Source organism: Staurois parvus, unplaced genomic scaffold, assembly GCF_062004578.1.
Source record: "Staurois parvus isolate SC_StPar_1 unplaced genomic scaffold, SC_StPar_1.0 ptg000962l, whole genome shotgun sequence".
NCBI lineage: Eukaryota > Metazoa > Chordata > Amphibia > Anura > Ranidae > Staurois > Staurois parvus.
Window position 1 is genome coordinate 24,280 of NW_028318758.1, and position 23,141 is coordinate 47,420.

A 23,141-nucleotide genomic window follows, 5' to 3' on the forward strand; every position below is an offset into this window, starting at 1 on the left:
GGATTACTCAAGCAATAACATTTCAAACATCCAACTTCAACTTTTAAAGCATCACACATCATCTTTTAAAACATGGCAAACTTTTCAAACAATTTCAACACTCTCTGGAGGAGGAGCAGAGCAATTGGGCAGCACTAACACAAGCAGGTTCTTCTTCACGTCTAGGCTGTTTTAGTAGGAACCTTTCCATTGTCTGCTGCCTCCGGCGCCTTTTCAGCATCCCTCGGAAATGGGACATGATGTTGGTGTCAAAACTGTTCACAATTCTCTGGGCTAGAGCCTTATCTGGGTGGTGCTGCTGTACAAAAGCCTGTAGGTTTACCCACATTTGGCATGCCTCCTTGAGTTCCCTGGAAGAGAGCTGTTCCTCACTTGAACCTCCTCCTCAAATGAGACCCGCTCCTCCATCGCCTCCTTCTGCAGTTCCACCAGGTCCTCAGTGGTTAGCTCACGGTTGTGTCCCTCCTCCACCAGCTCGCAGACATCTTCCTCAGTCACCTCCAGCCCCATGGTCCTCCCCAAGGAAACAATCTCCTTCAACACTGTTGCAGGTGCAGAAGCATCGGAATCAGGTGTAACAACACAGTCTGGCCACAGGTTGTGCCAAGTTGAATTTAGGATTCTATGGCTGACCTTGCCCAGACAATGGTGATAATCTGGAGACAGCTCACGGTGTCAAAATGGTCTCTCCAAAATTCATGGAGGGTGAAGCTTGATCAATCTGTCATCTCAAAGCATAGCCGGAAAAGCTCCCTTGTGAGGTCTCCTCTTCTATGATGAAGGTACGCTTTGGCATCCTCTTCCAGAAGAGCCCAGTCTCGTTGCAGTTGAAGACCTGCTGAGGAAGGTATCCCTCTGAAACCATAACCTCCAGGAACTCCGTAGCAAATTGCTCAGCTGCAGCAACATCAGAACTTGTGGCCTCTCCATGCCTGACCACGCTGTGGATGCCAGATCTGGTCTTGAACCTTTCGAACCACCCCCTGCTCGCCTTGAAGCCTTCTGCATCAGCTGACATTCCTGGCTGTTGGTGGAGGAGGTCAGTGTGCAAGGCCTTGGCTATTTCGCAGATGATCGCCTCGATCACTGTGTCCCCTGCAAGCTGCTTCTCTTCAATCCAGAGCAGGAACAACTTTTTGACCTCCTCCGGATGGTACCGATTGTGGATGCACTCCTTCCATACTCTTTGGCAAGGTCAGTCAATTGCATTCCTCCTTCATGCTTCCTGACAATTTCTTTCTTGACCTCAAGCAGAATCTCCTCCTTCCTCTTCCCAGCTTCCACTGCTTTCTTGGGTGTCATGACACCAAAGTCACTAAGTGAGCAGAAAACAAAAAAAAATACTTTACTGTACACCCACACCCAGTCCAAGAGCCCCAAGTCTATTAGTAGCAGGCATGCACAGCACATGAGCTGGCATGGAAACCACTCCATAACGCAAAACACACAGTAGCAGGCATGCACAGCACATGAGCTGGCATGGAAACCACCCCACAATGCAAAACACACAGTAGCAGGCATGCACAGCACATGAGCTGGCATGGAAACCACCCCACAATGTGGAACACACAGTAAAAGGCATGCAAACGACAAAGCTCACCTCCCTACCTTTCCACAGACTCCAGCATGCATTGTGCTAAACCTCCCAGGCACAACACAGACTCCAGCATGCATGGAGATATAAACCTCCCAGGCGCAATGCATCCTGGGGAAACTTGCTTCGTATTACGGTAAAAATTAGTAAACCGAGGCATTATTGTCAATAGATTTTCATTCATAAACCGAAAGTTCCGTTAACTGAGGCGTACGTAAACTGAGATATTACTGTATTCACAGGCTGAAAAAAAATCTGTTTTATAAATGAAGAAATCAAACTTAAATTAATGAATGTAGTAAACTAGGAGTGCACAGAGAAAGCGCACCGAGACGAAACCCGACGAGCAGGCATTTATTGGGGAAGGGGTGGACACCGTAGGCATACACATTACAATGAAACAGTCCTCCGGGCAGTAATGTATCACCATACAGATAGTCCACGGAGGGTGCAGAAGAGAGCCTTAATCAATTCAGCACACAGGGCGAAGGTTTTGGGCAGAACAGGGTTAAGTCCAGCACACAGGGCGGAGATCTGGGTGGCACAGGGTTAAACCAGCACACAGGGAAGGAAGTTTGGGCAGATTTCTGGCACAGTGGGGGTTAAGCAACTCACCAGACAGCCATGGAGAGTCTGAGGCTGGTAGCAGAGGCAGGTCAGGCAGGAGTCTTCCTTAGTCCTGGTAAGGGAGGGAGCTGTGGGGGTCTGGCTGCAGCACAGAGCCTCTCACAGCACGGCAGCTGGGCAAGTGGACAGCAAGCAGGGGGACTTCTGTTGTCCAGGCACCGTTCTGGAATTTTATTTCCTCCGGGGAGTGCGTTCCCATTGTCCAGGTAACCCGAGATTTGGCACAGAGTGCGGGAAAGAGGGACTGCACTCTGCCTGCGAATATAGGAGAAGGGGTGGCGCGTGGCAACAGGAGGGTGGGGTTCATGTGGTGAATCCATGTGCACACACAGCAGAGGGGCAAACTGCCCAGCGCCAGGGAGAACAGGACACAGCCACAGCAGGGGGCAGGATTGTGGTGATCTGGGGGGTAGTAACAGGCAGGAAAGGGGGACTGCAATAATGAATATGTTTTACTTGAAGTTTTTTTTTTGCAATCAGCATATGATTCAAAATAGAGAAAAAACCTCTTTAACCACTTGAGCTCCGGAAGTTTTACTCCCTTCCTGACCAGGACATTTTTTACTATTTGGCACTACGCTGTTTCAACTGGTAATTGTGCTGTCATGCAATGCTGTACCCAAACAAAATTTATACCCTTTTTTTCAAACAAATAGAGCTTTCTTTTCGTGGTATTTGATCACCACTGTTTTTTTTTTTAATATTTTTTCAATATAAACGAAAAAAGACAGAAAATTTTGAAAAAAGAGATATTCTCTACTTTCTGCAATAAAAAATATCCAATAAACTCAAATTTAGTCAGAAATGTAGGCCAAAATGTATTCTGCTATGTCTTTGATAAAAAATGGTATTAATTGGTTTGTGTGAAAGTTATAGCGTCTACAAACCATGTTATATATACTGGAATTTATGCAGCTGTTTCTGACTGTCAATCACATTTCTTGAAGTGCTAAAATGCCAGGGTAGTACAAGCATCCCCCAAATTACCCATTTTGGAATTAGATATGCTCAGGAAAATGCCAAAAAAAAGAGCATACCACACGTGTGAGAGTTTTTGACAGCCCAGCCGCGTACGGAGCTCAAAAAGCAATAACCACCTTCAGTCTTCCAAAGGGCATAATTTCCTCGTTTCACTTCCTTGCCTTTTCCTTATCACTGTTTCAGAGGCCCTGAAATGCAAGGATAGCACAACCTCCCCAACTGACCCTTTTTTGGAAAGTAGACACCCAAGCTATTTGCTGCGAGGCATGTTGAGTCCATGGAAGATTTTATTTTTTGCCACAAGTTTCTGGAAAATGACAAAATGTTTTTGTTGTCAGTTAAATGGTATAGTGCTCACACAAGCCTTGGGTATAATCGTTCCCACGTTCAAACTTCCAAAGGGTGTAATTTTCTCATTTCACTTCCTCACTACCTATTACAGAGTCCCTTGAAATGCCAGGATAGCACAACCCCCCTCCCTCCCAAATGACCCCTTTTCGGAAAGTAGACACTGCATGTTATTTGCTGAGAGGCATGTTGAGAGCATAGATTTTATTTTTTGCCACAAGTTTCTGGAAAATAACTTATTTTTTTTTTTTACACAAAGTTGACACTTAAATGACATATTGCTCACACATACCATGGGTATATGTGGAAAAGCACATTCTTCTACTTCTCCCTAGTATGGGGATACCAAATGTGACTTTTTGGCAACCTAGCCATGTACAGGTTAAAATACAATGACCACCTTCAGGCTTTCAAAGGGTATATTTCCTCATGTCAATTCCTCACTATCTATCACCGTTTCGGAGGCCCTGAAATGCAAGACAAAGTACAAACACAGCCCCAAATGACCCTTTTTTGAAAGCAGATACCCCAAGGAATTTGATAAGAGGCATAGTGAGTATTTTGCGGACTTTTTTTGTCACAAGGTTTTGAAAAATATAAAATGAAAAGAAAAAATACATTTTTATTTTCCTTCTTCATTTTCCAAAAATTTGTGAAAACAAATGAGACCTGCAAAGTACTCACCATGCCCTAAATACCTTAGGTTATATACTTTCCAAGAAGGGTTAATTTGGGAGGTGTTTGTACTATCCTGGCATTTCAAGGCCTCTGAAACTGTGATAGGTAGTCAGGAATAAAAACTGAAATAACACCCTTTAAAAGCCTAAATCTGGTCATTGGATTTTGGGGGCCTGTACGTGGCTAGGCTGCAGAACAGCCTCTCACATGGGGTACCTCCATACTTGCAAGAAGTAGCAGAATGTGTTTTGGGGTGTAATTCGACATATACCCATGGCATGTGTGAGAAATATTTTATTAAAGTGACAACTTTGTGTAAAAAAACAAAAACTTTTTTTGTCATTTTCCAAAAACTTGTGGAAAACATAAAATCTTGCTTGGGGTGTCTACTTTCCAAAAAGGTGTCATTTGGAGGTGTTTGAACTGTCCTGGCATTTGATGGCCAACATTCGAAGCTCCTACCACACATCACCCACACTTCTAAACAAAGCAAACAAATTTCAGATCAGCTTGAGTCTCCGCTTACACCCCCCCCCCCCCAACTCTTACATCAGGGTCCCCATCAGAGTGGCTCCTTTACTTCATAGTACCTCCTTACATAAAGTCCCCCCTTCAGAGTCCCCATTTATATCAGGGTCCTCAACAGAGTCCCTCTTTGCATGAGAGTCCTCCTTACAGGAGGGGGTCAAATCTGTCCTTTGGGCTGTAGTGTGGAGACACCTCAGACAAAATATGTGTCCTTGTATACATGCAATAGGCAGCAAAAAAAAAACAGTTCAGTCCAGTTGCAATAAAACTTGAAAGTTGTATTGAGCAGAATGCCAACATTACAAGCACCCTAATGGGAGAGTGTCGCTTAGGAAAATAACTCATGTAACTGAGGGGAGGTGCTGACAGCGTTTGATTCAGAGGGTGAAATGTGGCCTGACTGGTCTGATCCCAAGTGTCCCCACTCAGTGTGCATGGAGGCCTTAGAATTATCAAATTTTCTATGAGATACCTAATAAGGTTTTGGAGAAAAACAAGGTCTAAAAGAAAAGGTAATATATAATAAAAACGTACTGACACCTGGCCAAAGAGAAAAGGCAATTAATGCCCTCACCACATGGTACACCCAATCCGTAGGATTTAGTATACAATATTGGTGTCTTCCACCATGGCAAGGATGAACAGGGGATGTAGTAGTGGGAAATTGTCCACACAGTAATCCAGGAGTAAAGCAAAAAAAATATATTTGAATTTGGGTTCATGTGTCTCTCACAGTAACTACTTAAGTGGTCCCAAGAGGTTAGAGTTGACCAGTAAAACGCTGTCATAAGGAGTGCCAGGAAAAATATTTATTGTACATGAACAGATAAACTCGTACGACATAGCAGGAAGGCAGCTAACATTTCCTTAAAAAGGTCACAACTGAAGAACCCTGTATTTCCGGGAAACCAAGTTCAATCCAAGCACCTATCCTAAATATTTACAAAAACTGCACTTGCTCTTGGTCACGGATAACTTAACTTAATGTTTACCGCAAATCAACAAAGATTACACAATTCTTCCACGCAAATCTATTACTCTCATCTCGTGTTCACAACTCTCAGTACACTCAACATGGCCTCCTCGCTGCGCTGCGTACGGCGCCCCACTTCCTGCTTCGGGAATTCCTACTTCCTGCACAACTCTCACTGCGTTTTGGAGTTGGGGCACGTTGTGTTGAGCCGCGGATCTGCTGTTTGTTATTCGGTATGATTGTTTTGTGCTATATACGTGATCGGAGAAAATTCCAAATGCAGGAAGCTCTAAGTATGGTCCTCTGATGTAAACGTTAGTTACCTCACTGCTAACCTGCTCATTGAACTAGAAAAATTGTGCCGGTCACAATCTGTCTTTCTTTTTGCCATACTTGTTTTATGGCATTGATTAAGTCATAAAATCAGGATGTCAGCCAGGGAACTAGCATTTTCAGATGTTAGCAGTGTTTTATGACACGTTTCTTGTGTATGTATGTCCAGTAAAAATTAAAAAAAAAAAATCAAATTCCGTCATAAATTTAGGCCAAAGTGTATTCTGCTACATGTCATTGCTAAACAAAAATCTCAATACATGTAAATTAATTGGTTTACTTGAAAGTTATAGCGTCTACGAATGGTGGCATATATACTGGAATTTGTTGTTTTTTTTTTATACTGTAATGGCGGTGATCAGCGACTTATAGTGGGACTGTGGCGGACATTCTGACACTGAGGGGGAACTAACTGCCATTGACATCCCCAGTGACACTAATACAATGATCAGTGCTGATAAATAGCAATGACACTGGGCAGGAAGGAGTTAACATCTGGGGCGAACAAAGGGTTAACTGCTGTTTTACTATTTTGTCTGTGTGTGCTTTATTGTTTAAGCACACTGTTTTGTATTGCTCTGCTATGCAGAGCAATACGAAGCAGCCTACTGGAGCTGATGGGAGAGATCTGTGTTGTTTACATACAGACCTCTCCTCTGTCCTTGTTCCTTGGCAATCACCAGGAGGGAATCTACGTCCGGGACTCGGTCATTGATAGCTATAGCCGTCAGTGACGGCGCAGGTAGGGCAGCCTGCGCCCCCTACCCAGAGATACAAAATCACGCATATATAATAAATATATACACACAGTGAAGGAAATAAGTATTTGATCCCCTGCTGATTTTGAGTGCCTATTCACAAAGAAATGATCAGTCTAAAAATCAAATGGTAGGTGTATTGTAATACTGAGAGACAGACTAGCAACAAAAAATTTAAAAAAAATGCATGTCTAACAAATAATGCACTGATTTGCATGTTCGTGAGGGAAATAAGTATTTGATCCCCCTATCATTCAGTAGGATTTCTGGCTACCAGGTGTCTTTCATACAGGGAACAAGCTGAGATTAGAAGCACTCTCTAATGCAGGCAATAGACGGGTCGTTTATTGGCCGAATGTTCGTCCGCACGAAAAATCGTCCGTTATTCATGCCGTTAGTGGGGCCAGCCCGTCGGCCGTTTTTTGCGGATCTTCTCGTTTAGTTTTATCGGTCATGCTGGAAAGTCCGTGAAAAACGGCCATTTTTCGTGGACATTGGTGGCATCATCGGCAACGGGGCTGACCGATTTTTCGTTTATCGGCCGAAAATTCGGCTGATAAACAGCCCGTCTATGGCCTGCCTTAAAGGAAGTGCTGCTAATCTCATTTTGTTACCTGTCCACAGGAGCAATCAAATTCCAAACTCTCCATCATGGCAAAGACCAAAGAGCTGTCCAAGGATGTCAGGGACAAGATTGTAGACCTACACAAGGATGGACTGGGCTACCAAACTATCGCCAAGCAGCTTGGTGAGAAGGTGAAAACAGTAGGTGCAATCATTCGCAAATGGAAGAAACACAAAACAACTGTCAGTCTCCCTAGGTCTGGTGCACAGATCTCACCTCGTGGAGTGTCAATGATCATGAGAACAGTGAGGAATCATCCCAGAACTACATGTGACGATCTTGTCAATGATCTCCAGGCAGCTGGGACCAGTCACCAAGAAAACAATTGGTAACACACTATGCGGACTAAGATTGAAATCCTGCAGTGCCCGCAGGGTGCCTCTGCACATGTCCAGGCCCATCTGAAGTTTGCCACTGAACATCTGAATGATGCCGAGGAGGACTGGTTGAAAGTGTTGTGGTCAGGTGAAATCAAAATTGAGCTCTTTGGCATCAACTCAACTCGGCATGTTTGGAGGAGGAGGAATTCTGCCTATGACCCCAAGAACACCATGCCAACTGTCAAACATAGTGGTGAAAACATTCTGCTTTGGGGGTGTTTTCCTTCTAAGGGGACAGGACAACTGCATTGCATCAAAGGGACGATGGACGGGGCAATGTACCGTCAAATCTTGGGTGAGAACCTTCTTCCCTCAGCCAGGGCATTGAAAATGGGTCATGGATGGGTGTTCCAGCATGACAATGACCCAAAACACACGGCCAAGGCAACAAAGGAGTGGCTCAAGAAGAAGCACATTAAGGTCCTGGAGTGGTCTAGCCAGTCACCTGACCTTAATTCGATTGAAGATCTGTGAAGGGAGCTGGAAGTTCGAGTTGCCAAACATCAGCCACCAAACCTTAATGACTTGAAGAGGATCTGCCAAGAGGAATGGGCCAAAATCCCTCCTGAGATGTGGGCAAACCTGGTGGCCAACTACAGGAAACGTCTGACCTCTGTGATTGCCAACAAGGGATTTGCCACCAAGTACTAAGTCATGTTTTGTGAAGGGATCAAATACTTCTTTACTTCACTGTATATGTGATTTTGCGCAGCCCTGCCGCCCTGTAGCAGTATTTCTGATATATGGCATCCGGGAAGCTGTTAAGGAGACAGGGGGGAAATATATTAGTGATTCTTGATCTGCATCTATTTGGCCTCATTCATACTGGATGTTTTTATTTCTGCTGTTAGGGACGTCTGCCTTTTTTTTTGCCTCTAAATGTTCCTGCATGTTTGTGTCCATGCACAGGTATTTGGAAGCAGGAAAACAGCCCCGCTGCCAGGAGCAGAAGCATTTTGGCATAAAAAAACATTTGATGTGTCTAAATGTACATTATGGCTAGGCATGATTGGGTGTTAATTAATTTCATTGGCCAGAAAATATATTCTGGCCAATGAAATGAATGCCCAAGTGCTTGACGTGCCTAAATGAGTTAAACATGTTTACAAGCGTCAAGTGTTTTTTTTTCTGCCAAAACACTGCTTCCAAGAGATAAGACTTCTAGGAGAGATGGACAAACATCCACTGTGCACGAGGCCTTCATGTACAAGAATAGTTCTGTTATGGTTGTGATGTGAACCCTGTAATACTGCCTCTGTGCACGGTGAATTTTTTTTCTCTTCAGCTAAGTGACCTTTCCCCTAGTATTTGGAAATTGCGTTAGTAACTTGGAAGAAACATATGGTTGTAATTTTTAATAATAATTTATTTCATGTTACTGAAATATTGTACCTACTGTTTAGGCGACTGCGGACACAGTACAGGAGATGGTCAGAGACTGCGGACACAGTACAGGAGATGACTGCTGACCTTTGGGGAGGGAGCGGGTACCTGAATTTGACAGGTACCCGCTCTTCCGCGGAGTTGTTCTTTGGTTAGTGTCCGCTCTGCAGCGGGACCTTACCTATTCCTCTATCCAGCGCCGCGCTGTCTTCCCGGCTTCTGTAGTGTGGGCACGCGGCTTCACAGCCGGGTGCCCAGTGCGCATGACGAGAAGCTCTGCGCTTTGTGATTGGTCCGGCGGCTTCTGGGACCTGTCATGTGTCCCAGGTGCCGCCTTACCATTCACAAAGCGCACCGCTTCTCGCGCACGCGCACTGGGCACCCGGCTATCAAGCCGAGCGCCCACACTACAGAAGCCGGGAAGACAGTGCGGCGCTGGATAGAGGAACAGGTAAGGTCCCGCTGCAGAGCTGAGCGGCCGGCCCTGTATTCTGACACGATGGCGGTGGAAATACCGGACCAGCCGCTCCATATTCGCTACATAAGACGCACTGACATTTTCCCTCCTTTTTGGGGGGGAAAAAAGTGTGTCTTATGGAGCGAAAAATACGATATATAGTCCGTTGCGGCTTTCGGCAGCTTTCTATGTACTGAGGGACCATCACTGGTCCGTCCTTTTTAACAACTGTGGATCGTTTGTTTCCTGTCTAGGTGGGAGTAGCCTATCTCTCGAGTAGCTGTACTGGAAGATTCCTGGAAACGCAGTTAACAGGTAATAACTTGGTTTCCCCAAAACATCTTCCATGATTGCTACATGAGATACTGGTTCCACCCGCTATACGAAAAACAATACTAGAAACCGTTAAAAGCCCCTCCCACCCTCTTGTCCTCAGTTGTGTTTCTGACCTCCAGGTGAACATATCGTCCTTGTTTGTTGTTTTTCTCCTAGTGGGTAATTGTGGTTACCTCCTCTGCTCTCAGTACTGCTGGCCTGCTTGTGGGTAAGGCTTCACTAATATCATATACCGTGGGCACCCTTATTCTTTGCCTGGACTTTGCTCCCCAGATTTTTGGCTGGACCTACTCCGGAAGCCTCTGTGGTATCCCTGCACAGTGTCCCCTGCAGCAGGCATTCTGAGAAAGGGGGGAGAGTGTCGGAGGAGGGAGTTTTGGAGATACGACCAGAGTATTATTATTATACAGGATTTATATAGCGCCAACGATTTGCTCAGCGCTTTACATTATAGTGGGAGACAATACAGTAACAATTCAGTTCAATACAAGAGGGAATTGAGGGCCCTGCTCCTTTGAGCTTACAATCTAGGAGGGAGGGGTGAGTGGTACAATAGGTAAAACTGTGGGGGATGGAGTGGTTGGAAGCGTAGAGGATTCCAGTATTAGCAGAGGGCGGGATAGGCTTCCCTGAAGAGAGGTTTTTAATGATCGCATAAAGGTAAGTAGAGTAGGTGATAGTCTGATAGATTGGGGTAGGGAGTTCCAGAGGATGGGTGACGCCCTGGAGAAGTCTTGGAGACAAGCATGGGAGGAGGAGATAAGGGAGCTAGAGAGTAGGAGGTCTTGCGAGGAGCGGAGTGTACGGTTTGGGTGATATTTAGCGATAAGATCGGATATGTAAATTGGGGCAGTGTTGTGGATGGCTTTGTATGTCACAGTTAGTGTTTTGAGTTTTATCCGTTGGGCAACTGGGAACCAGTGGAGGAATTGGCAGAGAGGAGTGGCGGATACAGAGTGGTTAGTGAGGTGGATGAGTCTGGCAGCAGCGTTCATAATAGACTGAAGGGGGGATAGCCTGCGATGAGGTAGGCCAATGAGGAGGGAGTTAGAATAGTCGACGCGTGATATGACAAGGGAGTGAATAAGTTGCTTAGTGGTTTCTGGGGTTAGGAATGGTCGTATCTTGGAGATGTTGTGGAGGTGAAGTCTACATGATTTTGTCAGCGATTGGATCTTGGGCTGGAAGGACAGATGGGAGTCTAGGATTACACCTAGTACGCTGGCATGAGGGGATGGACTAATGATTGTGTTATCGATATTTATGGCAAAGTTAGTGGAGGTAGCACGGGCAGGGGGGAATACTAGGAGCTCAGTTTTGGAAAGGTTGAGTTTGAGGAAGTGGAGTGACATCCACATGGATATGTCACTTAGTAGGCTAGCGATGCGGGTGGAGACTGAAGGGGTGGGGTGAGGGGTAGACAGATTTGTGTGTCATCAGCATAGAGATGGTAATTGAAGCCGTGGGAGTTTATCAAGTGACCAAGGGAGGATGTGTAGATGGAGAAGAGAAGGAGTCCAAGGACAGAACCTTGAGGGACCCATACAGAGAGAGGGAGTGAAGAGGAGGTGGCAGCGTTATAGGTAACTTCAGTGTTACCGGAAGCGCTGCTATAGATAGGAGGAGAACCAGGAGAGAGCGGAGTCTCTGAGGCCAAGAGGGTGTAGTTTTTTGAGGAGGAAGGGATGGTCAACTGTGTCAAATGCCGTGGAGAGGTCGAGTAGTAGGAATATTGAATAGTGGCCGTTGGTTTTTGCAGTTAGTAGGTCATTGGAGAGTTTTAGTAGGGCAGTTTCAGTGGAGTGTAGAGGGCGAAAGCCAGAGCGGAAAGGGTCGAGAAGGTTGTTGTCAGTGAGGTGGGAGCTCAGACGATTGTAGACTAAGCCTTCTAGGAGTTTAGAGGTAAATGGCAGCAGGGAGATGGGTCTTAGGTTGTTCAGGTTGGTGGGGTCTAGAGAGGGTTTTTCAAGTATGGGAGTGATGTGCGCGTGCTTTAGAGGGGAGGGGAAGGCACCTGAAGAGAGGGAAAGATTGAAGATGTGAGTCAGGGAGCATAGGATGGAGGAGGAGGGTGACCAAAGGAGTTGTGAGGGGACAGGGGGCAGGTGGTGAGGCGGGCTTCTGAGAAGACCTTGAGGACCTCTTCAGTGGTAACGAGGTCAAAGGAGGAGAGTGTTGTGGGAGGTATGGTATGAGGAATGCCAAGTGGGGTGTGTATCTGTGTAGTGTCAATGTCCCTACGAATTGTGTCAGTCTTGTTTTGGAAGTGGTTTGCAATCTCGTGGGCAGTGATTGAGGTGGTGGGGAGCGGAGAAAGTAGTTAAAGGTAGAGAAGAGCCAACGAGGACTCGAAGAGAAGGTATTGATGAGAGTGACAAAGTAGGCTTATTTGGCAGCGTGAAGGGAGAAAGTGTATGTTAGGAAGGCAGATTTATAACGGGTGAACGCTTGGTGGGATGTGGTTTTACGCCATAATGCAGGGGTCCTCAAACTACGGCCCGCGGGCCACATGCGGCCCGCCGAGGCCATTTATCCGGCAGGGGCGGGACAGGAAGGGACACTAAGCACAGGGGCGGGCAAGGGGCTGCTGTACCTTACCTGGCTCCGGTCCCAGTCCCACGATAATCCAGTCCAGGAAGTGCTGCTCCTTCATTCACTTCGGCCACTGCCTCACTCCTGCCGCTCGGCTCTGCCTCCTCACCGGTGATTGAGCGCCAGAACTGTAGCTCAGGAAAGGCACACAGGCGGCCAATCACCTGCGAGGAGGCGGAGCCGAGCGGCCCCTCGAACATCGAGTGAGGGAGAGGCCGGAGTGAAGGAGGACAGCTGACAGGTAAGTGTGCCGTGCTGATGGTGCTGCTGCAACCAGGTATGCTGGCTACAGCAGCACCATGCTGGAACAGGGGTCAGCAAGTTACGTGTCATTGGTGTCAGTGGGGGAAATAGTGCCCCATCATTGGTGTCACTGATACTAATGACGGGGCACTATTCCTCCCACTGACACCAACGATGGGGCACTATTCCTCTCCCCCCACCGACACCAAGGATGGGGCACTATTCCTCCCCCCACACCGACACCAAGGATGGGGCACTATTCCTCCCCCCACACCGACACCAAGGATGGGGCACTATTCCTCCCCCCACACCGACACCAAGGATGGGGCACTATTCCTCCCCCCACACCGACACCAAGGATGGGGCACTATTCCTCCCCCCACACCGACACCAAGGATGGGGCACTATTCCTCCCCCCACGCCGACACCAAGGATGGGGCACTATTCCTCCCCCCACGCCGACACCAAGGATGGGGCACTATTCCTCCCCCCACGCCGACACCAACGATGGGGCACTATTCCTCCCCCCACGCTGACACCAACGATGGGGCACTATTCCTCCCCCCACGCTGACACCAACGATGGGGCACTATTCCTCCCCCCACGCTGACACCAACGATGGGGCACTATTCCTCCCCCCACGCTGACACCAACGATGGGGCACTATTCCTCCCCCCACGCTGACACCAACGATGGGGCACTATTCCTCCCCCCACGCTGACACCAACGATGGGGCACTATTCCTCCCCCCACGCTGACACCAACGATGGGGCACTATTCCTCCCCCCACGCTGACACCAACGATGGGGCACTATTCCTCCCCCCACGCTGACACCAACGATGGGGCACTATTCCTCCCCCCACGCTGACACCAACGATGGGGCACTATTCCTCCCCCCACGCTGACACCAACGATGGGGCACTATTCCTCCCCCCACGCTGACACCAACGATGGGGCACTATTTCTCTCCATAAGAGACACTTGGGGGGAAATGTCTGTGCGTCTTATGGAGCGGCCGGCCCAGTATTCTCGCCACCGTTGTATGTCCGCAGTCTCTGGTCTTCTCCTGTACTGTGTCCGCATTTGTTCATAATTTATTTATTTTTTTTAAACTATAGTCAGGCCCTCCAACGGTCTGAGGGACAGTGAACTGGCCCCCTGTTTAAAAAGTTTGAGGACCCCTGCCATAATCGCTCCAGCGCGCGACTGTGTCGTTTGAGATTCCGGGTGTGGTCAGTCTGCCAAGGTTGTAGAGGTCGGGGCCTGATGCTTCGTGTTAGGGGAGCAAGTGAGTCTAGAGTGGATGAAAGTTGTAGACAGCAATGGCCAGTTCGATATTTCTGCTGGTAATTGTTTGCTGTTTGGTGGGAAAGGTGTTAGAGGACGAGGAGACTTTAAAGGTGATGAGATTGTGATCAGAGATGGGAAAGGGGGTGTTTGTTGATGGGAAAGGGGGAGGTTATAGGGAGTACAGTGGTAAGAGAAGACAAGGTCTAAGGTATTCCCATCGGAGTGAGTGAAGGACTGTATACACTGCTAGTTCAAAAGAAGAGGTTATGTGGAGGAGTTGGGATGTAGCCGGGTTATTGACGTTAATAGGGTTGTTGAAGTCTCCGAGGATGATAGTGGGTAGAGGTCAGAGGAAAGAAAGTAGGGTAGCCAGGCAGCCAAGTCATGAAGAAAGTGGGACACGGGTCCAGGAGGCCGGTAGATCACTGCAATCCTCAGGGAGATCGGAGAGAATAGCCGGATGCAGTGGGTCTCAAAAGAAGACTAGTGCCTCTCATGTGGCTGCAGTACGGTCTCCTGGGCTCCCCCGGTGGCATCTCTCTCCTTTCTGTGCCTGCACGCTCCAGTATGGTGGCAGTGGTCTTACTTCTGGTACTTAATGAACCTATACCCTTTCTGCTGTCTGCCCTGGATACTCAGGCTTCTGGTTCCCAGGCAATTTCAGAATCTGATGAGGAAGGGTCTCCTCGTTCATCAGAGGGACGGGAAAAAATTGTTTGGGAGGGTTATACTAGCAGATTTCTTATTCTGGTACAATAGACGAATCCGTTATTAAAAGCCATTTATACATCTCAGCAGATTGTAGAGGACCAATTATCACAGGTCTGCAGGAGAAAATAGAGAGAACCTTTCCGGTCCACAAGTTTTTGAAGGACAGACTCATAAATGGAGAATTCCCTTTGGCCCAGAGGCTGAAATATTTGAATGTCCTAAATTGGATGCCCCTCTTTCTCAAAGGTTTCTGAGCTGTCCTTTGAAGACTCTGGGTTGAATAAAAACCAGTTGGATAGCAAGGCTGAGTTTTTAGAGAGAAAGACCTGGATGGTTTCTGCCTTTTCTCTAGAATCCGCTCTAGCTTCTACCTTTTTGTTCAGGAATTTGGATGTTTGGGTTGACAAGCTGGGTGAGCTACAGCTCTGTGAAATGCTACTTATAGGGCTATCTATCTCAAAGCTTGGGCTCCAGACTGTTATGACTTGCTCCACAGAGAAGGGGACAAGTTTCCTGTCAAAAGGAAGAATTATTATGGCAAAAGTTCCTTTTGAAATCGCCAAGCCACAGTGTAGTCTGATTCAAAGAAACTCCAGTCTGGCAGAAAGTGCTGATCTTTTGATAGAAACAAGGCAAGTGATGCCAAGCTGGGGGTAGGGGAAGGCTTTCTTGTTTTTACAAAGAGTGGGAGCGGATGGACATCAGTCCTTTTGTTTTGCAGATTGTAAAAGAAGGGTACAAGCTGGAATTTTCCTCTCCTCCTCAAAATGTTTTCGCTACAAAGCTGCTGCTCTCAGCAGCTTTGTAGCAAAAACATTTTGGAGAGGAGGAGAGGAAAATTCCAGCCAGGAACAGTCAGAGACCCTGTTGGTGAATTCCCATTTGACATCTCAGGAAGTCATTATCACAGTTCTGTCAGGCCAGTGGTTTTGAGGCTTAAATCCCATGCAGGGTGGATTTGATTTAAATTCCTAGTGAAAAAGCTTGATTTAAATTATAATTTTTAAAGAGCAACTGTCAACTCTGTTCCTCAGCGGCTCCTTCTTTGACCCGCTGTTGACTCACCAACATTCCCATTCACTTTAATGGGATGGCTGGTGATGCGGCAGTGACACAACAAGGTGAGGGATGCAGCGGCAGCAGGTGAGTGGACACCCGCTAACAGGCTCTGCCATGATGTCTCTAAAATGACAGATGCTCTTTAAATGTAAGGAATCTGATTCATTCTTGCTGGTAGAATCTTTAATATTTGCAAGCCAAATGAAGATTTCCTTTTTAAAATAATAAACTGTCAGGTTAGTAAAACAGCAATATCAGAACTGATTTTAGGTTAATAGTTTAATCACACATACCTGGAGAACTACTCAAATTCTTTTATTTCATGTTTTTTTTTCTTCAGGTTACTGTGAAATTGTGTGAATGCATCAGTGCAGTGCATGTCATCTCAGCTTGCAGAGCTTGGATTCATTGAATGAGTTTACCCTAAATTTAAATATTGCAGAATATACAGTCTCATGCTACATAACTAAGCTCCATTTCATGCTAAATAAACTAAATTATTAATGTATCTTAAATAGAAAACTATCTATAGATAGATGTTTACTCCAAAAGCATTTTATTAAAATAAATTTGATAAAAATCTGATTAAAAAAAAAATCATCAATTTTCATCCCCTGTTCCCATGTCTTTCTGGTAAGGAAGTGACCAGAAATGGTTACGCATGGAGAGCATCTATACAGTAAGATATCTTCTCTATCAGCTTACATCTTCAGGATGCGTACCTCCATGTGCCAATCCACAGGTCCAGAAATACTTGAGATTCTCAAATACACTCAAAGCAGGGATTGCAGATGTCGAACCCATGGCTACCTTTCACCTTCAGGATGTGACAATAATTCCTTACTTTCTGTAAAATATGAATCGGTATCTTTTATACACTCTACAATTCCCTGTGAAAATAACACTAAAAAGTCCCACTTTCACCCTTGAAAGTATAAATCAATTAAATAAACCTTTTCAGTGTCAATAAAATTATGCAAAACCTATAAATCCCCAATTAAAGTCCAAAAATCTTTCTCCAATTTCTGATATAAATTCATTGTATGATTCCAATATTTGTCGCTTACCTCAAAAACAAAGAAAAGTCAATAGTGTATTATCCTTAATAAATAAATAAATGAAATAAATGAATAAATTCAAACCAAAGATTTCCTCATTATTTATGTGCACCAAAAACACACAAAACGTGAAAACACTTGTGATAGTGAAACACTCATAGTAATAATAATTTACGCTTCTCCGTGAACACTCTTTGTGCACATATAAGTGGCTGAATCTCATAGACTTACCCTAAAAAAAAATAAGCCAGCCTTCTATGAATACAGAAATCCAGAAAGGGATATTGATCCACTGGAACCACAAGGATACCTTCTGATCCCAAAATGTTCACTCCAATACTCTTGCCTTCTTATACTCCATATTACTCATAGAGAATAAAAACCATATAGTGCAGTATGTTCAAAATATAAAGATCCAAGTTTTAATGATTGTGCATACATATAAAAACCTTAAAACGTGCATATAATTCCCATGACTCCACCTCAAGCAGCTTCCTGGAACGCCAGAATGTGATAACCACACTTAAGATGACCGCTCCGCCACTTCCGTTTTTTTTGTGCAACGTCATGTCCCTTGACGTGTTTCGTCACTTCCTTGACTTCCTTATAAAGGGTGTGTCCATTGGAACTGCGGCCGCAATATATCTCTGTCCCTCTAAATGGCAATTAGTCCTTCACCGCCATTTTAGTTCAGGGAGAATGACCAACCTTTTGGTCTTAGTGTCTGAAATTGGTTTCAAATTATTAATTTAATTTCGTTTATTGAGGATAATACACTATTGCGTTTTCTTTGTTTTTGAGGTACGTGGCAATTATTGGAATCATACGGTGAATTTATGAATTTTTTTATCAGAAATCGGAGAAAGATGTTTGGACTTTAATTGGGGATTTATATGTTTTGCATAATTTTATGGACACTTAAAAGGTTTATTTAATAAATAATTCCTTACTTGACTGATTTGTTTTAAATCTTTTTCCCGAACAGAGGAAACATTGAACTCTGCTCTGGATCTGGTGGTGTCAGGCTTGAGGTCTCTGGGTTGGTTGATCAATTTCAACCTGGTTTCGACAATCTATAGAGTTTCTGGGTTACAGAGTAGATTCCATTTCTCAGAAGCTTTTTCTTATAGAGGCAAAGATTCAGAGACAAGTCTTTTTGGTCCAGAACCTCCAGAGCCAAAGCTGAGTCTCCCCAAGACGAATCATGCAAATTCTAGGGCTGATGACAGCTGCCATACCGGGGGTCACTTGAGCTCACCTGCATTCCAAAAGGCTGCAAGCTTTTTTGCAAAATATATGGGATCACTGGCACGACTTACTAGACAGGGTGGTAGGGGTACGATTGGTGGACCAACTGAAAAAAGCTTAGTGGAGTGGCGACCCTGGTCTCAGATTGGCCCGTTCAAGAGAACTACGGATGCCGGCTCATGGTGTTTGGGGCCCATGCAGAGTCACACCACGCCCAAGAGGCATAGGGCAAAGATCTAGGCCATGCTTCTTTAAACTTCAGAGAACTTTCAGCAGCAGGTCATGCCCTGAAATCCTTTTTCAGACACCATTTGCAACAAGGACGTTTTAATCCTCTCAGACAACTCCACTTCTGTGGCCTATATAAACAAGAAGGGAGGCTCAAGGTCTCGGGTTGTTGACCCTGTCACTTGAGATTCTGGTCTGGGCAGATGCACATCTGGGTTCACTAAGAGCAGGTTACCACAAGGGCTCAGACAGTGTCCTGGCAGACTACCTTAGTCAGAACCCTTTAGGGCATGGAGAATGGGAGCTAATGTCAGAAGTTTTTGCTCAGGTCACAGGCCGATGGGGACTTCCAGAGGTAGATTTGTTCCCTTCCAGCAAGAACAGAAAGGTCAAGGACTATTTCACATTGGAGAAGGAGTCTCTAGTTCGAGGGGGTGGATACTCTAAGTCTAAGGTGGGAGTTCAGGCTAGCTTGCGCTTTTCCTCCAGGTCTGCAAGGTCATCCTCATAGCCCCATACTGGCCAAGGAGGAGTTGTTCTTGGCCCTAATGTCCTTATCGATTTCCCCTCCTTGGACACTTCTGGACTGCCCAGATCTGCTCTTACAGGGACCCATGCTGCACCCCAACTCTCAGCTCTTTCGCTTGACCGCCTCGAGGCTGAGGAAGATCCTTCGAGACCAGGGGTGTTCGGAGAATTTAATTGACACACTGTTTTGCAGTAGGAAACAATGCACCAGAAACATTTATTCTAAGGTGTGGAAGGCTCTCTCCTCCTGTAAAGCAATATCGTGAAGGTTGGATGTTCCATTGGTTTTGGAATTCTTACAATGCATGCGTGGATAAAGGTTTTGCCACCAGTACCTTGAAAGTACAGGTGGCTGCCTTGTGTAGTAACAATCTGTTTCAATACTGCTTTTATACAGAGAACTTTTAAGAAGTAGCCATCAAAATTTGGGACACTTGTAGGAATTGTTAGTATAAACTCTCAAGGTTTAAATCATAAGTTCACCTTTTGCTAAAAAATAATAAATGCACAATTTTTTGCAGGTAAAAAAAAATGTGCATTTTCCTGTTATTTGTTGGAGGAGCCTGTAAACCAATGCACCAGCAGACCTGTCAGGATATCTGCTTGCTCATACGGGATTTGCGTGCTAGCAGATATGCTGACAGGAAGAATTCATTAACTACCATGGCGTTCCACAGCGCAGTGGTAGTTCATTGAGCACAAGCTGACACCCGCTAAGGCTATCGAGATTTATAGTTTCTCATTCACAGAGGACTGTGCATGAGTGGCGCGGTCGGAGCCTTGCACTGCTGCGTTTTTCAAAAATTGTGACAGCTAGCAGGAGGAGAAGATCCCCGCTGGCTTTCAAAGTGGGGGAGAGCGGGAGCTGGTCTATTTATAACATCTTTCTTGTTATACCCTGAATAAATGGTGGATTTATCCTTTAACCACTTCAATACCGGGCACTTTTACCCCCTTCCTGCCCAGGCCAATTTTCAGCTTTCAGTGTTGTCGCACTTTGAATGACAATTGCACGGTCATGCAAAACTTTACCCATAAAAAAAAAGTATAATTTTTTTCACATAAATTTCTTTTGGTGGTATTTATTCACCACTGAGTTTTTATTTTTTGCTAAATAAACAAAAAAAAACCCCTGAAACTTTTGCAAAATAATTTTTCTTAGTTTTTGTTATAAAACTTTGCAAATAAATATAATTGCTTCATAAATTTATGTAAAACTTTATTCTGCTACATTTCTTTGGTGAAAATACCCCAAATTAGCATATATTATTTAGTCTGTAGGAAAGTTATAGAGTCCACAAACCATGGTATACAGTCAGGTCCATAAATATTGGGACATCGACACAATTCTAACATTTTTGGCTCTATACACCACCACAATGGATTTGAAATGAAACAAACAAGATGTGCTTTAACTGCAGACTGTCAGCTTTAATTTGAGGGTATTTACATCCAAATCAGGTGAACGGTGTAGGAATTACAACAGTTTGCATATGTGCCTCCTACTTGTTAAGGGACCAAAAGTAATGGGACAGAATAATAATCATAAATCAAACTTTCACTTTTTAATACTTGGTTGCAAATCCTTTGCAGTCAATTACAACCTGAAGTTTGGAACGCATAGACATCACCAGATGCTGGGTTTCATCCCTGGTGATGCTCTGCCAGGTCTCTACTGCAACTGTCTTCAGTTCCTGCTTGTTCTTGGGGCATTTTCCCTTCAGTTTTGTCTTCAGCATGCATGCTCAGTCGGATTCAGGTCAGGTGATTGACTTGGCCATTGCATCACATTCCAATTCTTTCCCTTAAAAAACTCTTTGGTTGCTTTTGCAGTATGCTTTGGGTCATTGTCCATCTGCACTGTGAAGCGGCGTCCAATGAGTTGTGAAGCATTTGGCTGAATATGAGCAGATAATATTGCCCGAAACACTTCAGAATTCATCCTGCTGCTTTTGTCAGCAGTCACATCATCAATAAATACAAGAGAACCAGTTCCATTGGCAGCCATACATGCCCACGCCATGACACTACCACCACCATGCTTCACTGATGAGGTGGTATGCTTAGGATCATGAGCAGTTCCTTTCTTTCTCCATACTCTTCTCTTCCCATCACTCTGGTACAAGTTGATCTTGGTCTCATCTGTCTATAGAATGTTGTTCCAGAAATGTGAAGGCTTTTTTAGATGTCGTTTGGCAAACTCTAATCTGGCCTTCCTGTTTTTGAGGCTCACCAATGGTTTACATCTTGTGGTGAACCCTCTTTATTCACTCTGGTAAAGTCTTCTCTTGATTGTTGACTTGGACACACATACACCTACCTCCTGGAGAGTGTTCTTGATCTGGCCAACTGTTGTGAAGGGTGTTTTCTTCACCAGGAAAAGAATTCTTCGGTCATCTACCACAGTTGTTTTCCATGGTCTTTCGGGTCTTTTGGTGTTGCTGAGCTCACCGGTGCAATCTTTCTTTTTAAGAATGTTCCAAACAGTTGTTTCGGCCACGCCTAATGTTTTTGCTATCTCTCTGATGGGTTTGTTTTATTTTTTCAGCCTAATGATGGCTTGCTTCACTGATAGTGACAGCTCTTTGGATCTCATCTTGAAAGTTGACAGCAACAGATTCCAAATGCAAATAGCACACTTGAAATGAACTCTGGACCTTTTTAACTGCTCATTGTAATTGGGATAATGAGGGAATAACACACACCTGGCCATGGAACAGCTGAGAAGCCAATTGTCCTATTACTTTTGGTCCCTTAACAAGTGGGAGGCACATATGCAAACTGTTGTAATTCCTACACCGTTCACCTGATTTGGATGTAAATACCGTCAAATTAAAGCTGACAGTCTGCAGTTAAAGCACATCTTGTTCATTTAATTTCAAATCCGTTTTGGTGTATAGAGGCAAAAATGTTAGAATTGTGTTGATGTCCCAATATTTATGGACCTGACTGTCAGATATATACAATCGATCAATGTACTGATGACCAACCTCATTTCTTGAGGCTTGAAAACACCAGCATAGTACAAATACCCCCCAAATTAACCATTTTTGGAAAATAGTCCAAGGTAGTTAGTAAGAGGCATGATGACTTTTTTGGAGGTTGTAATTTTTTTGTTATTTTTTGGAAAATGTAGAAATGAAAAAAAAAATCACTTTTTAAATTTTTTTTTACATATTGTCACCAGTCCAGTACAGCGTGACTATATAACTGGTGTGATGGTGATCAGGGACACTGACTGGTGACATTATGTAAAAATAAAATAAATTAATTGTGATTTAAAAAAATGTAATTAAATAAAAATTTTATTTTAATTTTTTTTTTTATGTTTCCAATTTTTTATTACATTCTTTTTTTTTTTTTTTTTTTACTACAATGTTACCATAGTAACCTTGAACTACTCTGCGCAAGTGATCAGGATTTTTTTTTTTACACATCATTGCTAATACCAATGTACTTCATTGATATTTGCAATCATTGTTACTGAATGAAACAAAGTGATTCATTCAGTCTTTTGTAATGATTAGCTGTGATTGGGCAAAGCTCATCACATGATACAGATGGACTGTGATTGGCCCTGTCTGTACCATGTGATTGCTGTGATCAATCAAACCTAAAAAACCCAATTGTATACAATGAATGGCATGACAGGAAGCCGTCCATTGTATACAATTGACATGTGATCTGCTGTGATTGGTCATAGCGGTCACATGACACTGGCAATGGGTCGGTGTAGTGATATGTCATTAACTGTGTCTCGTGGACACAGCTGGTGACAGATCGCGCCACTGCGCAGCCCTGTGGCCATTTGAACGGCTGCTTTTGACAGGACGTCATATGACACCTTCCTGCCCGGCCTATAGCAGATTGATGGCTGGGCGGGAAGGTGTTAGTGGTTTTTCTTGCTCGACACAAAATTGCCCCCTCTCCACCCGTCATTCCCTCCTCTACACAAATAGTTTTGTTTCATTTTTTTTTTTTTTTTGTGTAAACTGTATGGCCCTGCCCCCCCATGCACACCGCTTGCATAGGCGAATGACATGCACAGTGCTTGTTTGTGTCATATCCCAGGGACCTTAGTTCTTCAGGAAGGGAGGGGGGATGGGCCTAGCGGCGTGTCACTAGTAGACTCACTGGCTGAACCTGGAAGAGCCGGTGGGCCTCTCTATTTATTCCACAAAC

General features: G+C 44.8%; 1 protein-coding gene across 1 annotated transcript in view; it reads left to right on the plus strand.

Moving 5' to 3' along the window:
- Nucleotides 1-5,846: 5,846 nt before the first annotated feature.
- Nucleotides 5,847-23,141, plus strand: part of RRN3 (RNA polymerase I transcription factor RRN3) — a 600,941-nt gene continuing 583,646 nt past the window's right edge. The window contains exon 1 of the mRNA XM_089657080.1: nt 5,847-5,962. The gene's annotated coding sequence lies outside the window, so the exon portion shown is untranslated. The remainder of the gene's footprint in view (nt 5,963-23,141) is intronic.